Raw genomic sequence first — 17,357 nt, 5'->3', positions numbered from 1 at the left:
CTTTATATATTGCAATTTAGCATTTCATCATCGGGAAAAGAATATAGGAACTGTACTGAAAAGCGTTTTCCCCTAACCAGAAAGACAGGAGGAAACCCAGGGTTTGCTTTCCTAAATTACATGCTCTTCCAGATTGAAAGGACTTGACTTGTACAGAAGCGTTGTGTTACTTCTCATTCTCAGCTTCTTGTCCTCTTACTGAATGCTGTCATCCAGACGGCATATAAATGGGTATCTGTATTGTTCATGAGATTCATTTTGAAAAGTCACTTGAAAAGCAGTCATTAAAATGTTTGTTTGCCAGCAATCACCCTCCCTTAAGTAGTTTTCCTTCCAAGCTATAAATAGGCATAGGCGTCATAAAGTCCCTGTTATCTGTGATCTAGAAGATATCTAGATGGAGGACGAACCTACCAGGTGGACTGACCACCTAAGGCAACCTGGTTTGGGTCTTACAGCATGGCAGAGCATGGCACGGATGTCACTGTGTCACTTCCAGTGGCCTGAGCAGGCACCACTGAAGGAGTAAGCCCTTACATGTCTGGAAGCTTATGGGAAGCCTGGTTCTGAGATACCAAATAATAGCCACAGTTGTTACAACCTTCCTGTTATCTTCAGTAATTGATGGGTGAATATATTTAGCCCACAATATGGCATTACGTAAGCAAAGGAAAATCTTCGCTTTTTTTTTCACATAAATGTAGAAATGTTTTGAAACTTAATGGAAGTTCTGTGCTTTGGCTGAGAGTTTGTATCCTAAAAGAAGCCAAATTAACTTTTATAAACTGAACCGCATTTGAAAATTAGCCTAAAATGCCTTGCAAAATCACTTTTGGGAGTTCTTACTGGCCAGAAGGGGGGGCAGTTGTATTTTTAAAACACAACTGGAGGCTACGTTGACAGCGCTGTGGATGGCTGATTGGAGACCTAGTTCTGCACGTTTTCTGGGTGACAAAATCAGCTCTGTGGATGACATTGCCCTTTTCTGAGGGAGAGCATATTGTGATAAAAAGGGCATTTGTCGGAGTTGCAAAAGGTGGATTAGGTGCCATACTTTGTGTATCAAGTCTTGGTCTTGTCCTGCATGCCACTGCCTTGCCCTCCTTGAATTGCACACCTGGTCCGTCTCTGCTGTTAACTTAAGAAGATGTAATTTTTCAAGAAAATTGCATTGTCTTGAGATGTGGATATCTAATAAAGCTGTAAAACGTTGATTTGGGGACAAATGGTAGACACTTTTAAATGGATACTAGTGAAGCTAGTGATGCCCTTTGCCATACAAACCTCCTTTAGACTTCCAAGAAATGGAAGAATGTTTCAAATTAGAAATAAATTTCATTTTTCAAGTCTATAATTTATGGCATAAATGCAGAAGTGCTGCATATTTGATTTGTAGTAATATTACTTCAATAAAAAGATTTGAACTGGGGTTGATCCTAATGAAATATCTCCCATAGAAGGTTCCTACTTATTTTCAATACTGAACTTGAAATTTTATATGTAGGATAAGATATTTATCTGGCTTAAGATCCTGGAGTCCCCTTTAACTCAGTGCAACAACACTAAGTTAAATTGGCTGCCAGAAATTTAAGTGAGGGAGAAGTGGCTCTGCAGAAGATGAAGGATTTTACGACTTGACAGGAGCAGGAGTGCAAAGGGGCAAAGAGCAGGAAACGTCTAGTTGAGAGGTGAATGAAACAGAGAGGGGATGGGGAAATGATAAAGCTTCTGTCCTGGTGATGTCCTGCTAGGTAAACCCCTCACTCTCTGTGGGGATTTGGGACCTCTCACATCTTGAAGACCACTGCTGCTTCTGTGTGGTTCTTAGCTCTTTCTAAAGCCTAAGCAAAGTTTGGTGAAATATGACACAGATAAAACACTAACGTAGTATCTGCTTCCAGAAACCTTTGACTACAGTTAACATCTTCACTGGCTCTTGTGCCCTTTGATCATAAGGTGTTTGCTGGTTTTCCTTGAGCACCTTTTTTGTCATTTATGTATAGAGGTATGCATGTTCATTTAACAGCAGTGGTCATCTACCACTCTGCCTGAGCAGAGACATGCAGAAATGGCATGCACTCTGCTTTTCCAATACCTATTTTTAACTACCTTGGCAACTTCAGGGTAAATCCTGGCACTGATGTACAGCCTGATTAGCTGTAGCATGTTAACTACTGCTAAGGGAAATGCAAGGAAACAAGAACAAACCTTGCACTTCTGTGTAAGTCTTGGCTAAAAAAAGCATTACAGACCGCCAATCAAAATGTGTCTGAAGGCGATCCTTTATGTTTCATCCTTACCACTTAGATTTGTCTGTGTTGTGGTCTTAATGTATACTCCTACATGTGGTTTTGCCTCTCAGAAGCTCTGAAGAACTAACAAGAACATGCGTACTTGCATTTAGAAGCTGAACTTGTTTGCGCAGTCAGACGTTTGGGTTAAAATTCCAGCTATGTTTAAGCTCAGACTTGAGCCTGTCCCTTCTGCAGTGAAGCTGCAGGTTGAGTCAGGAGGCAGGTGAGAGTGCTCCACCCTATCTGTCCCACAGTTTTGTCCCTGAGGAGCTCTTCCCTCAAAGCAGACTCTCTTGCATTGGCATATCCATCTCTTAGTCTTTTTACCTCTCTGTCAGGGAGCATTTCCCTTTCTGCACCTGGGGCTGGGGAGGAAAAGACTGTGATGAAGCAATGTACTTTCTACAGCTAGGCTTGGACCAGGGATAACTGCAGCTCTGGTGTACTGTCAGCGTGTATACACCTTCTGCCAAAGTAAAGAGGTGAATAAAAAAAACAAACCTCTAATAAATGATAATAAGTTTGTTGCACAGATCATGTTGGGGAATGACTTATGACCTGAAGGATGCTTCAGGTACTCACCTGATGCAATAAACCTATATTAATATGAGCGAAAACTTCACAGCTCAATATAAATTCCTTGGTTTTCCTTGTGCAGTGCTGTACTTCAGTACTCTCCTCTATCGCCTTCATCCTCTCACATGACCTAGCTAGGAAAAGTTCAGTTCATGTGTGCCAGCTTCCAAGTGCTGTGACTTTGATGTTATCTAATAGGTATGTCCCTTGCTCCTGTTTTCCCCGTTTGGGGTCATATTCCTCAGTGTTACTTACTTTTTTCCCCCAGAATTAGGAGTTTGAAAATCTTCAGGAGAGCTAAGGCATTTAGTCCACTAAAAAAACCTAAACTATTGTTTCACTTTCACATGCTTCATAAAATCACATAATGGTTGAGGTTGGAAGGCACCTCTAGTGATCATCTAGTTTAACCCTCTTACTCAAAGCAGTGTCAGCTCAAGCAGGTTGCCCAGGATCATGACCAACTGGATTTTGAGTACCTCCAAGAATGGAGACTCCACAACCTCTGGGCAACCCGTGCCAGTGTCAAGACTCGCACAGCAGAAAAATATTTTCTTATATTTTGATAGAATTCCTTGTGTTTCAGTTAGTCCCACTGCCTCTTGTCCTGTCACTGGACAGCACTGAGAGGAGTCTGGCTCCATCTTCTTTACTCCCTCAACTTCCTCCCATCAGGTATTTATATACATTAATAAGATCCCTCTGAGACTTCTCCAGGCTGAACAGTACCAGCTCTCTTGGCACCTGCTTGTATGTCAGATGTTCCTGTCCTTCAAATACCTTTGTGTCCCTTCACTGAACTCACTCCAGTATGTCTGTGTCCATGTCCATTTATACACTGGGCTCATTCCAGTACATCCATGCCTCCTGTACTGGGAAGCTTAGAACTGGACACAGAACTCCTGGTGTGTCTCACCAGGGCTGAGCAAAGGTGAAGGATCCACCTCTCCTCATCTGGTAGAAATGCTCTGCCTAATGCAGCCATTGGCTTTTTTTGAGATGAGGGCACATTGCTGGCTCACAGTCAGCTTGTTCTCCAGGACCCCACGGGTCCTTTCCTATGAAGATGCTTTCCAGCTTTCCAGCACCCAGCCTGTACTGGTGCATGGGGTTGTTCTTCCCCAGGTGCAGGACTTTGCATTCCCCTTTGTCAAATTTCATGAAGCTCCAATTTACCCATTTCTCAAGTCTGTTAAGGTCCCTCTGACTGGCAGCATAACCCTCCGGTGTGTTAGCCACTCATCCCAATTTTGTATTGTCTGCAAACTTGGTAAGGGTACACTGTGTCCCATCATCCAGGTCAGTAAAGAAGATGTGAAAAGGTTTTGGACTCACCATCGACCCTGTGGCAGTAGCAATTGGCCTTCAGCTGCATTTTGTGCACAACCGTTTCAGCCTAAGCAGTTCAGCCAGTTTTCAGTCTAACTCACTGAACACTTATCTAGCCCGTACTTCACGAGGAGGTTATGGAAGACAGTGCCAAAAGCCTTACTAAATTTGAGATAACATCCAGTGCTCTCCCTTCACCCACTGAGCCAGTCATCTCATTGTACACAGCTACCAGACTGGTCAGGCATGATTTCCCCTTCATAAATCTATGCAGCACAAAGTCCAGCTGGAGGCCAGTCACCAGTGGAGTACCCCAGGGGTCACAGCTGAATAAAATACTGTTTAACTTCTTCATTACATACTAGGATGATGGGACAGAGTGTACCCTCAGCGAGCTGTCAGAGGACACAAAACTGGGAGGAGTAGTTGAGATACCAGATGGGTGTGCCACCATTCAGAGGAAGCTCAACAGTGTGGAGAAATGGACAAACAGGAACCTCGTGAAATTCAGCAAAGCGAAATGCACCTGGGGAGGAATAATCCTGTGCTCTGTCCTGCTCCCAGGAAACATGAGGTGAAGATGACCAGCCAGTAGTTTCCTTGATGTTCCTACTAGCCGTCTTTGAAGACAGAAGTGACATTTGCTTTCTTCCAGTCCTCAGAAACCTTCTCCCACCATCACCATGACCTTTCAAAGATAATCAAGAACAGGCTCACAGTGACATTCTCCAGCTCCCTCAGCACTCATGGGTGCATCCCATCAGTCCAATGGACTTTTTATGTCCAGTTTGCTTGAGTATTCCTTAACCTGATTCTCCTCCACCAGGGGAAGTCTTCCTTGCTCCAGACTTTTCCATGGGTCTCAGGGACATGGGATTGATGTAGGCCAGTCTTATTAGTAAAGACCAAAGCAGTGAAGGGGTCAAGTATCTCAGCTTTTTCAATGTCATCTATCACCAGGCCCCATCCCCATTCATCAGTGGGCCTGCATTTTCCCTAGTCTTCCTTTTGCTGTGGATAGACCTGTGGAATCCTTTTTTATTGCCTTTCACGTCCCTCCCTTGTCTTTCCTAACCCCATTCCTGCATGATCAGACAGTGTCTCTATATTCCCCAAAGCCACCTGTCCCAGGTTCCCCCTCTGGTATGCTTCCTTCTTATGTTTAATTTTTTTCAGAAGCTCCTTTTTCACATATGCAGACCCCTGCTATCTTTGCTTGATTTCCTCCTCATGGAGATGAACCATTCTTGAGTTTGGGGGAGGTGATCCTTGAACTTCACCCAGATGTCCCAGACCCCTCTCCTCTCCAGGAGGATGCCACGAGTTTCCTCTAAGCAGGTCCCTGAACATCCTAAAGTCTGCTCTCCTGAAGCAGGCTTCAAAGCCTGCTCTCTGAGTTGTGATCCTGCTTTTTGCCTTGTTCTCTTTTCAGGATCCTGAACTCTGCCTTCTAATGGCAACTGTCATCACCGTGACCTTCCCATCTCTGACCAGTCCTTCTGTGTTTGTGAGGTCTGGCATCCATCTTCTCACTGTTGGCTCTTTGATCCCTTTCATTAGGAATTTGTCATTAATACACTCCCCAAACCTGGATTGCTTGTGTCCTGCTCTGCTGCTCCTCCAGCAGATGCTGGGGTGGTTAAATTCTCCTGCGAAAACCAAAGTCTGCGAACATGAGGCTTCTTCCAGCTGTCTGCAGAAGACCTCATCTACTACTTCTTCCTGATCAGGGGTTCTGTCACAGACACCCACCACAGTGTTAGTCGTGTTGGTCTGCCCTCTAGTTGTGACCCACAAGCTCCCCACTGACTCATCTGTCCAAAGACAGAGCTCCATGTGTCCCCACTGCTCTCGGACTGAAAGGGTGACTCCCTGCCTTGCTGTCCCAGCCTGCCCTTCCTGAAGAGCCTGTATCCATCCATGGCAGCTCTCCAGTCCTGTGAGCTGTCCCACCGCGTCTCTCTGATCCCAGTGAGACTGCACACAGACCTCTAATTCCTCCTGTTTGTTCCCTGTCCAGCTTGCCCTGTACAGGCACTGTGGAGAGGCACCCAGCCACGCGGGTTTCCCAGAGAACGTATGAGGGCTTCCCCCATCATGCTGTCCTCTAGGTACTTGTTTACATGCATATGTTTGAAGTGGTCACCTCTGAGCCCTGTCTAGTTGACTATGAGATCCCTCCACCTCCCTCTGTGCATTTTGTTTACCAGTAAGCATTTTTTTTAAATCAATTTTCCATTCATTATGTGATATCTGATCAAATAGGAAAATCAGACAGGAAAAATTGTTCAGGTTTGCCCTACACATAACATTTTCTTTCTTCCAGGCTGATCAGGGCTGCTCCTGAAGCACCATCCTCTACCCCCTTCAAGTTCAGATAACATAACAGTCCTTCACTGATTAAATAATGTATAATACAAAGACAGTGAATCTCAGAAAAATGCAGGAGGAAGTATTATTCATATAAGAACAGCAGGCAGTTTTATTTGAGAACCTTTTCAGTATCCTGTTGGAGGAAACCATTTCTCAGGCTATATAGACAGGAATATACATGCAGCGTTTGAAGATAAAAATATCTTCAATTTTATGAAGGATTATTCTTCTTGTGAAAAAAAAGCCAAAACAACCGAGTCTTAGAGTGTGCAACAGACTTAGAAGACTGGATGTTCAACAGAAGTATTGAAAGAAGTGGTGTGAGGTTTGAGCAATGAAAGGCAGTACGGGCTGGGAAGTTGGATTGCAATCCTGATTCTCAGATTTCTAAGTGTCCCTTCTCACTCTGTAAAATGGCAAGGGTTTTCTACCAGTGTTAATCAGAAGTTCGGAATCACAATATTCACATTGGGTAGGCAATTATTATCTTTGCTTGTTTTGCAGACATGGAAAAATGAAGTGTGAAGGTCAAGGGACTTGCTCAAAGTTACAAAACCAAACACTCTGATTCTGGCCAGTGCGCCCACCCTTAGCCACAGTGCCGTTCTTTCTCATTATTCCTCTGCTTCAAGGTGCTTGAACTAGTTAGTGTTTGGGTGGCACACCGATCATCTGTGGCACTGCTTCCAGATTAATGCATACCAAGCGGATAGCGATACAAAAACACTGCTACAGAATATACTGGGTATTTTCTTTTACCTCTGATAAACATGAGTTAGCCCCCTTCAGTGAAAATAGGGCATGCTGCCTTTCAGTCAGTGTAAGGAGGGAGTGCGCAGTGGATAACCCCCTTTGTAAATTCACTGCCTATTTTGTCCCACAATGATTTACGTATGCAACCAGTTCTCAAGTATTAATATTTTTTTGTAAAATTGAACATATGAATTTGTTTAAAAGTGCATGAATGTAGGCAAACACAGATTTGAGATATTTGCCATAGCATTATACACTTCTGTTTATTTTTTATTTACCAATAAAGTCATCTAATTTGAATTAAATGCTAATTGTGATTGAGGGGAAAATGCTTTGAGACCTCTAGAGATCTTACTGTCTCTTCCAAAGCAATTTGGGGGAAATTGAATTCTTCATGCCTGAATATACATTAATATTCTTCAGCTGAACATAGTTTCATTTGGAACTTTTCTTACCATTTCTAAAAGAGCAAGATGTCTCGTTTATGCTGGGAGATAAGTGTGTTTACCTGCAGACAAGATAGAAATGGATTCTGTTTACCAGCAAAATATCCCTGTGGATCTTACCACAGCCACTAATGTGAGAAATAGTGCCATGTATGCAGAAGCACAGCGTTACATTACGGACCTATCTTCTCAAAGGTGATGGTGGGTTTTGTGGGGAAGGAATACAGCTGTTTATCATCTTCATTTTTACATCTCACTGGTTGTAAATGCCCTGGGTGCTCTAGGGAGATCTGTTCAGTCACGCTGCCAGGCCATCTCCCTCTCAGTCTTCCTGCAGTAATGTTTGAAGCCTGGGACGATTTTAGCCAACTTTGGTACAGTTACAAGACAAGAGCTCAGCGATGTGAAGGGTGGTGGTCGCTGGCCAGAGGGGAAATTTTGTCCTCACTAGGGAAAAAGGCATATCTCAGCTCCATATCCATTTCAGGAGAGGGCAGAGAGCTGGCTGGCAAGCATGAATGCAGGTGGTGAGCCATCGCGTTGCCCACTGCTGCCAGTTGGGTATGGGTAGGAGCTGGAAGTACAGGCCAGGGAGAGATGGGATGGGATGGGGAAATGTGATTGAAACACCTCCAAAACTAGGCTACCACTTGTGTCACCGCTTGTAAGAATATTTTCTTGAACATCTTGTTTGTAGCTTGACATTTGCAGCCAAAATAATTCCTTTAAATTAATTGAAGAAAGGATTTGGTACCCGACTTAAAACCTTTTGGGCTTAGAATTACATTGTTTCCCCATATAACACACGCTCTTTGCCTTGTTCTTATTCCAAATATCTTCATGGGCATCCAAGCTCCACATTCAACTACTCAGAGCAGACATCTAAGCAACTATTTAAGCAGCTGTATCTTCATTACAGTTCAGGGGGGACAGGTTTGGGAGGAAACTCAAGTCCCGATCTCCAATAACCTCTGCTCATTCATCACCTCCCAGTGGACGCAGCTTGTAGGCTTTTTCCTCTGTGGGTACAGGTGTGCTCCAGTGTTGGCAGGACTGAGCCAACCCAGGCACTTCTTATCTCAGTGTGGTGGAAACCCAGAAATGGCTATCTCGCCGGGAATGCTCACACCTGCTAAATTGGACCACGTGAGGTACAGGTAGGCTGGGCGGTCTTCTTAACGTGCTGTTGGGATGTCCGTGAAAACTAAGTCAATGATTCCCTGAGACAGGGAAGCCTAGGTTCATTTTCTTCCCCTGCCCAGGCAGATTCATGCCTACAACTTCTGCCTGTAAGACCCATGTTATATCACTCCAGTATATAAAAATGAACTAGAGAGAGGGAGAGGCTCATACAATGTCTGGTGGTTACAGCACTCCCTGGACAAGGGGAGCCAGGGTTTCAGTCCCAGCATGCAGGGTTGGTTAACCTTCAGGGTTAATGCCCAGCAGTCACCCTCCCAGGAAATAGGTCTACTCATGCAGACGGGACAATAGGGACTGGGTCTCCCTTTGCAGCGTGGGTGTTGATCAGCAAGTGTCAATACACGGTCCCTAAAACCTCTGGGTAAAAAGATGTTGGTGTCTAGCCTCAGGCATCAGCCCTTGTCTTTAGAGAGGAAAATAGATGTTGTTTAAAATATGAAATGTGCTCAAAAATGCCTGCCTGGCTTGAGTTGTGAACATGCAAGAGGCATTATGTATTTTCTTCTTCATAAAATGACTTTATATGAATTACCGTGAACTTGGAAGTAACAATTTTGAGAATTGCATTTGTCAATAGAGGGAACTGTTTAGGTTATTTGACTTGCTTCTGTGCTTTAAGTTATGAAAAAGTAGGCACGATAACATTATTTAATGAACTCAAATAAGAAACCAAGATGTAATATACAAAGATTACCTGAAAGTGTCATCTCCAGATTTAAACTCCCTGTATACATACAGTAAACCTACCAGTCAGTGGAACCTGAGAGTCTTTTTCTAATATTATTTTTCATAAAATGAGTATTGCCTGCTTAGTTTGAGTCCATTTTGAATTTCAGGTTGTTTAAGCTGCTTTGCTATGACATTGTTCCATACAGAAATAAGAGTGAGTACTGATGAAGATTTATGGCCACTGACTGCAGAAGCTGACTTAGGTTTTATTAACAGAGTATACACAGAGGAGGAGGACTGAGCTCAGAATTAAAATACTGTTTGAACATCCTGGTACCCAAAATGAGTGTGACTGCATAGGAATGAGGTTGGGCTAAATATGGCCAAGTGTTAAGTGGTCCATGAACTGAAGGTTGCCTTTTATTAACAGTGCATCTTAGCTACCCGTCTAGGCACAGGCACTCCGTGCAAACTGGATGCAGGCTCTGTTCAAAGACAAGCTGTCTGGGCTGCAATGTCTCTGTGCTTATTTACAAGTCTGTAAGTTATACTGCAAAAAAACAGCCCCATGAAACTGTTGTCAGAAAGCTAGAGAAGCAGCATCAGCATTGCACTATCCAGAGGCCAATTTATCATTACTGTCAATCGACCTTGACAATGATTTCTTTATTAGTAATAAGGGGGTAGGTTGCTTGTTTTTATTTTCAATACTTGGTTGCTGTTTTCTTGGTGAATCTTTAATCTGTCATGCAAACTTACATGCTACTTAGTTTCTGATAACAATAGCATCTTTATTGGTACTTTTTCTCTTAGCCGTGCTTTGATCTTTCTTATCCTTCCCATTCTGAGCATGTTTTGGAGAAACCAAATGTTTTGACTGTGAAGGCAGAAACAGGAGGGAGTTAATTCCCGATTTGAACAAGAATTGGCAAGTAAAATTAGAGATTAGTTTCCTACATCCAAGTTGCTGACCATATGAATCGGTTTGTGGAAGTGGCTCGTGCAGACTGTCTTGCCTCATTTAGCATGGGTGACTTCGTGCTTTCTGTAGATGAAGGCAGGGGGCAGGGAGAGGGGAGAGAACACCCAAATTAAGAAATAATTTGCACAGATTACTGTGCAAAGCCAGCAATCCTCCATCTGTGTGGGTCTTGGGCAAAGACAAAGGATTTCTTTCTGTCCCCTTATTAAATGGGGACGAGACTACTATATATTGAGCCTCTCCAGTTTCCCCATTGCCTGTGGGTCTGGATTGTTCTCCTGCAAAACCATCTCTGGATTGATGCTCTTCTTTCAAATTTTTCTACACCAGCTCATCACCTGACACTTGGCCACACTGCATAAAAAAAATATCTCTTTGCCTCTGCCCTTTCCTTCTTCACTCATTTTGCCTGTGCCCTTGCACAGACTCCAAATCACCCTGCCGTGAGATGCTGAACTTTCTGCTAGCAGATTCAAGGGGCAATAGTCACTGATTCACCAACCTGTGTTTTGAAAAGCAGCATTTAAAATGACTGGTGTCTGTTGATTAAAATTTACCTGCAGTATTTTTTTTTCTTACTGTGCTCAGTTATTCTCATTTGTGTCTGGGTCTGTGTTCACAAGTCTGTCTCTTGAACCTGATTGTATTTCAGCTACAAACTATAAAGTTTGCCTCTTAGTCTCTGCAGGAAGCTCTGAGCACCTCCTATACTCGTTTCTTTTTTCTATTTTTTCCCCCCAGCTCATTTAGTAATCTTAGAGATGCTTGGTACAAGTACGTGTGTTTTAGGGATACATATCTCATAGGAAAATGTGGTGTCTGCTATAGTAAGGTTTTGCCTGTCAGCACTGATGGTTGCATATACAAAATACTCCTAGATCTTAATTCAGAGGAAAGATAAGCTTGCTGCTGTTTTGTGTTCTTTTGAGAACTTTAGTGGCAGAAAGAACTATTAAAGTTCAAAGGACAGTTGTTCCATTCTTCCTCTTCCATAATGGAGTTGTGTCTGAGCCACAAGGTATCTCTGACAGAAGTACCTCCAGTAAACTTGCAGTGTTCACAAGGAATATATAGGTCACCTCTGGCTTGTGAGGAATGCAGCAGTGGTGATTTGCCATGAATAAATTAGATAAGCCAAAAATTCGTGACTCCACTGGGAGGTGAGGAGCTAGTGGTGCCTGTCTCTGGAGTAGCTGTTTTAAGCACAACTGATGAATCAAGAAGTTTATCTCCACTGCACAGAAGGTGAAACACCTCATCAGCAAATATTTCCTGTCACTTGTGGCCAGCCTGGATAGTCTCTCCATTGGGAGCTCCTGTAGGGATTTGTTTGGCTCATCAACATTACACTACACAGCTGCTATGATATGAGAAAGTTATAGAATCATAGAATTGCCTGGGTTGGAAGGGACCCTTCAGATCATCTAGTCCAACCATCAACCTAACTCTGACAAAAACCATCACTAAACCATATCTCTAAGCACTATGTCTACCCGTCTTTTAAAAACCTCCAGTTATGAGCATATTTATATGTTAGCTCAGATACCATTGTAGTAAATGAGTCTGGCCATTCTGAATTACGGTTTGCAAATAGTCTTGTAGCACAAAAAAGTTAAGGATAATCCCTATTTTTGGCAGGCTTAAGAAGACTTGCACATACATGTGTAGGTATAGTTCTACATGTTTTTACAGTTAAAGCGAGGTAGAAATAGCTCCAGGCTTCACTGAAGGAGTCAGGCAAACTTTTCCTCAGATTTCAACTAAATTTCAATTCTGAACCATCTACCACAGTGATGAACCTCTGTTGAAGAAATCCTTCTAACTGTGCCCACTTCTGTAGAAAACTTGATATTTTAAGCAAATGAGGTTAGGTTTCAAAGTCTCACATGCACCTACAATCCAAGTAAGAAGATGTTTCTTTTATAGCCTTCCAGTATTCAAGCTGCCTTCATCTAAACACCCAAATTAAGAAACTGATTTCCATCAACTGATCAATGAAGAATCAGAGAGTGAATCAGAAAATGACTCTTGAATCAGAACAGCCTTTCTCTGTCTGTTTTCTACAGGGAGATACTGGGGAACAAGTAAGGTCCTGAAATCATGTGGTCATTACAATACAATCCCCACACAAGAAGCAATGTAAAGAAAAAAATGTGTACAGTGAAATAAATCATAGAATTGTAGAATCATTTAGGTTAGAAAAGACCTTTCATATAATCATAGAATAGTTTGGGTTGGAAGGGCCCTTTAAAGGTCATCTAGTCCAACCTCCCCTGCAATGTGCAGGGACACGTGCCACTAGATCAGGTTGCTCAGAGTCCCGTCCAGCCTGACCTTGAAAGTTTCCAGGGATGGAGCATCTACCACCTGTCTGGGCAACCTGTTCTACTGTTTCACCACCCTCATTGTAAAAAAATTCTTCCTTCTATCTAGTCTAAATCTTCCCTCTTTTAATTTAAAGCCATTACCCCTTGTGCTATGGCAACAGGCCCTGCTAAAAAGTTTGTCCCCATCTTTCTTATAAGCCCCCTTTAAGTAATGAAAGGCTGCAATAACGTCTCCTCGGAGCCTTCTCTTCTCCAGGTTGAACAACCCCAACTGTCTCAGCCTGTCCTCCGTGGAGAGGTGTTCCATCCCTGTGATTATTTTTGTGTCCCTCCTCTGGACCTTCTCCAACAGGTCCATGTCTTTCCTGTGCTGAGGGCTCCGGAGCTGGACACAATACTCCAGGTGGCATCTCACAAGAGTGGAGCAGAGGGGCAGAATCACCTCCCTCAACCTCATCAAGTCCAACTGTTAACCTAGCACTGCCAAGTCCACCAGTAAACCATGTCCCTAAGTGCCACATCTACATGTCTTTTAAATACCTCCAGGGATGATGACTCAACCACCTCCCTGGGCAACCTGTTCCAAATTTGATAACCCTTTCAGTGAAGAAGTTTTTCCTAATATCCAGTCTAAACCTCCCCTGGCGCAACTTGAGGCCATTTCCTCTTGTCCTATCGCTTGTTACTTGGGAGAAGAGACTAACCCCCACCTTGCTACAACCTCCTTTCAGGTAGTTGTAGAGAGCGATAAGGTCTCCCCTCAGCCTCCTTTTCTCCAGGCTAAACAACCCCAGCTCCCTCAGCCACTCCTCGTAAGACTTGTTCTAGACCCTTCACCAGTTTCACTGCCCTTCTCTGAATACGCTCTAGAATCTCAATGTCTGTCTTGTAGTGAGGAGCCCAAAACTGGACACAGTACACGAGGTGGACCCTCACCAGTGCCAAGTACAGGGGGACGGTCACTTCCCTAGTCCTGCTGGCCACACTATTTCAGATACACACCAGGATGCTGTTGGCCTTCTTGGCCACCTGGGCACACTGCTGGCTCATATTCAGCCGGCTGTTGACCATCACCCCCAGGTCCTTTTCTGCCAGGCAGCTCTCCAGCCACTCTTCCCCAAGCCTGTAGCGCTGCATGGGGTTGTGACTGAAATGCAGGACCCAGCACTTGGCCTTATTAAACCTCATACAATTGGCCTTGGCGCATTGATCCAGCCTGTCCAGATCCCTCTGTAGAGCCTTCCTACCCTCAAGCAGATCAACACTCCTGCTCAACTTGGTGTTGTCTGCAAACTTATTGAGGGTGCACTTGATCCCCTCATCCAGATCATTGATAAAGATATTAAAGTATCCAGTGCTCTCAGTTCATGATGAACTTTGGCACTGCCTGAGCAGGTCTGGTACCAAAGGTCTGGGGTGTATCTGCAAAGATACAATATACTCCGAGCATGTATTTCAAACTCCTTTTGTCTCATCGTTGGGGGGGACTTTGCTTCTTCTCATGGGTAAGTTTCTGTATGTACTGTAGAACCCCTGCCTGAGTTGATCAGAAAACACAAATGCTCTGTCCTTCTAAATAGTTATTTTTCATAAGTTTTGTCTGTAAAAAAATATTTCAACCTGCTCTTGTCTTATGGAATGCAAGTTTTCATCATCTTTGAATACGCTTGTGTTTGCAGAGCACCCATATTAGCTATTTAGTATAATAGTGCTGAGAGGGTCCTCAGGGCTCTCAAACTGCAACAGTCAAGTGCAAGCCACAGAAAAAACAGAGCACGGTATGCTTCCAGATGATTCATGCAGTTGCTCCTAAGAAGCATCTTAGAGGGCTGTTTCAGGAAGTGCATTTTAGGGCAGAAGATGTATTAGCTAGATGTTGAGAACCAAACCATACATTACTAATACTTACAATGGAGTTATTTAGCAGCACAGAAAAGCATGATAAAACGGAATATTTCTTTCCTCCACTGTTCTTTGTCCTACATTTTCTGTTGGGCTCACTTAATTTTATTATTCTTGTTAGTAAGAATGAATATCCAGCACTAAAGCATTCGGAAACACAGCACTGCCTGCACTGCAGGCTATTAAATCTTTGTAAATCAGCCCTGGAATATCATCCTTTCCAATACATCATTATCTTTTTGCATGGCGGGTTGCTCTAATTGCAAACTGTCTAGATGAGATCCCACCTGTGCATTGTAAAACCACCACAAAGTGTAATTGGATGAGTCTTAACCGTTCTTGGCAGTAGTCAATCTCTTCAACCCCAGTGGCTTGTGAAGGTGTTAAAGGAAAGGACAGCATCAATGTGTGTAAAAGAAGGTATTGCCTCCTTTTTCTTACAGTGAGGAGAAATCCTTTTGTGGATGGGGAGAAGCAGGGAATATCCAGCAATAAAAATGTCAAAAAAAATTCCATGAACCCGTTAATGACTCAATGCCTTTTCTTTCAGCAGCTTCACTGAGTTGCCTGCCAGTAGCCGAATACCACACTAACACTCAGTTAAATGCCTTTTCCCCTTGTATTTAAACTAATTTTAAAATCTGTCTTCAGTTCCTGCCTAGCTAAAGAGAGACAGAGGCGATGTGCATACTCTTCTGAATTGGACACGTGGCCATTTCTTAACTTCCTTTCAAGTGTGTTAATGCAAACGGACAGCAAGGCACTCTGCGTAATTACTGGCAAGGGTGTAACATTTCACTGGATTTTCATTCTCGGATGAAATGTACACAACCTGCTGCGTAGGTTGTCAGCATAGCTCAAGGACTGTCTAACCAAGGTGACCATGGAGTTCATCTCCCATGCCAGGCAGCTGGTTCCCAAACTTAGCAGCTCTTTGGAAAGCCATGAATGGTCATCCCTGTACTTGGACACTTGGCTTGAAGAGTTTGGTAACGACTGCTTATATGGGAAGATCTGGATCCAAAGTCAGTGACTGATATGGGATTACCGGCATGCTGCCTGTTGTTTTTTGTACGTTCAGGCATTTTCCAAAATAATGGTGCTCAGCAGCTTGTGAGGTGGTCTGTTAGCAACGTAGATATAATGGAAGAGGTTTTGTTAAAAAAATGTTTATTGCTTTTACATGTTTCTTCTTTTCCTCTTCCCGCTGTGAAAAAAAATCAACAAAACATGAAGATGTACATGGAGAGGAAGCCAAAGGAGGCTCCTCACTTTGTGTAAACCTAGTATCATAAAACATTAAAATCCTTTCAGAGTGTGTGGCTTTCAGCTCTCATGCACGTAACAGTGGTAGCAGCTAAATATGCCAGACTGTCAGGTAGTTTCGCTTAAGAAATATGGCACTATCTATTAAACAATTTCTGTTAGTTCCCAAGAAAACTTTCTAATTAAATATTTCTCATCAGAAGTAATAGTTGATTCATCCCTTTATCATGACTAGCTATTAACCTAGTTACTCCTGGCAAGGGTACAGGAAGGTTTGATTATTATATTTTTTTTGAGTTGGAAAACTTCCATGGCAATGTAACAGCCATTTATGCCTTTGAAAATCGTCATTATCCATTGCCATTCTTAGAGGAGGTTGCAGCCAGCATTTACTGCAAGCACACTATCCCTCGTGGAGCTTATAATAACATTTATTAGCCAATACTGTTGTATTCACTACGGGATATGTGTCTCAATGAGAAGGGGAAGCGGAGAGGGGAAGCGACTAATAGTATTTTACATATTTAGATAATTTTCTTGTCCTCAGAACTTCCTGTGTCATTGTTTTTCCCCTAGGTGTTTTTTTGGTTTGGTTTTTTTTTTTTTTACTTTTCTGGTTGGGGCTTTTTTTTCCTGATAAATTCTTTCTTCTTTTGCCTCATCTCGCTTGGAGGGAGACCCTTTCAAGTGACTCCCACTATGCAGTGTTGTTCCTTTAGGGTGTTACCTGAGATTTCTCTGAATAGTTCTGCCCATCCTTCTCTGAAGTCTTTAATCCCATGAAAAATCCTTCAGTAGTGGTTCCTACAGCTGCATTCACAGTTTCTGAGGCTGAAATGCAATCCTCTTCTGGTATCTCCTTGGATTATCGCCTGAGGTTGGTCCTGGATCCCATGCGGACTGTTTGAAATGGAACAAAATCGAGACCACACACCTTTCAGTCTGTCCTTTTCCCTTCGGGCCTGGTGGAACCAAGGCATCTTCCACTAGTTCAGGATGGCAGGCTGAATTCAGGAGGCTGAACTTTCCTCTGAAGTGTCGGGCTCATTTTGGTGGCTTTAGTTTGAAATTCAGATGGTTTAAGTGTCTTAGCACTGAAATATCTCCTGAAATAGACTGCTAAATTCAGATTACATGCCATAGGAAGTCGTGAGGTACTGCTGCTCTCTCTTGAATTTTCTCTGCATTGGGGAACACCAGTACAGTCACATATCACTGGAGACTGTCTTCTAAACTA

General features: G+C 43.1%; 1 protein-coding gene across 6 annotated transcripts in view; it reads left to right on the top strand.

Moving 5' to 3' along the window:
- The window catches only part of CHST9 (carbohydrate sulfotransferase 9), a 99,582-nt gene that overhangs the window by 76,240 nt on the left and 5,985 nt on the right, over positions 1-17,357 (top strand). The gene's annotated exons all lie outside the window — the stretch shown is intronic.

This window comes from Larus michahellis, chromosome 2 (genome assembly GCF_964199755.1).
Source record: "Larus michahellis chromosome 2, bLarMic1.1, whole genome shotgun sequence".
NCBI classification, from domain to species: domain Eukaryota; kingdom Metazoa; phylum Chordata; class Aves; order Charadriiformes; family Laridae; genus Larus; species Larus michahellis.
Note: the sequence above shows the minus strand (reverse complement) of the source record. Positions and strands in the feature narration are given on the sequence as shown.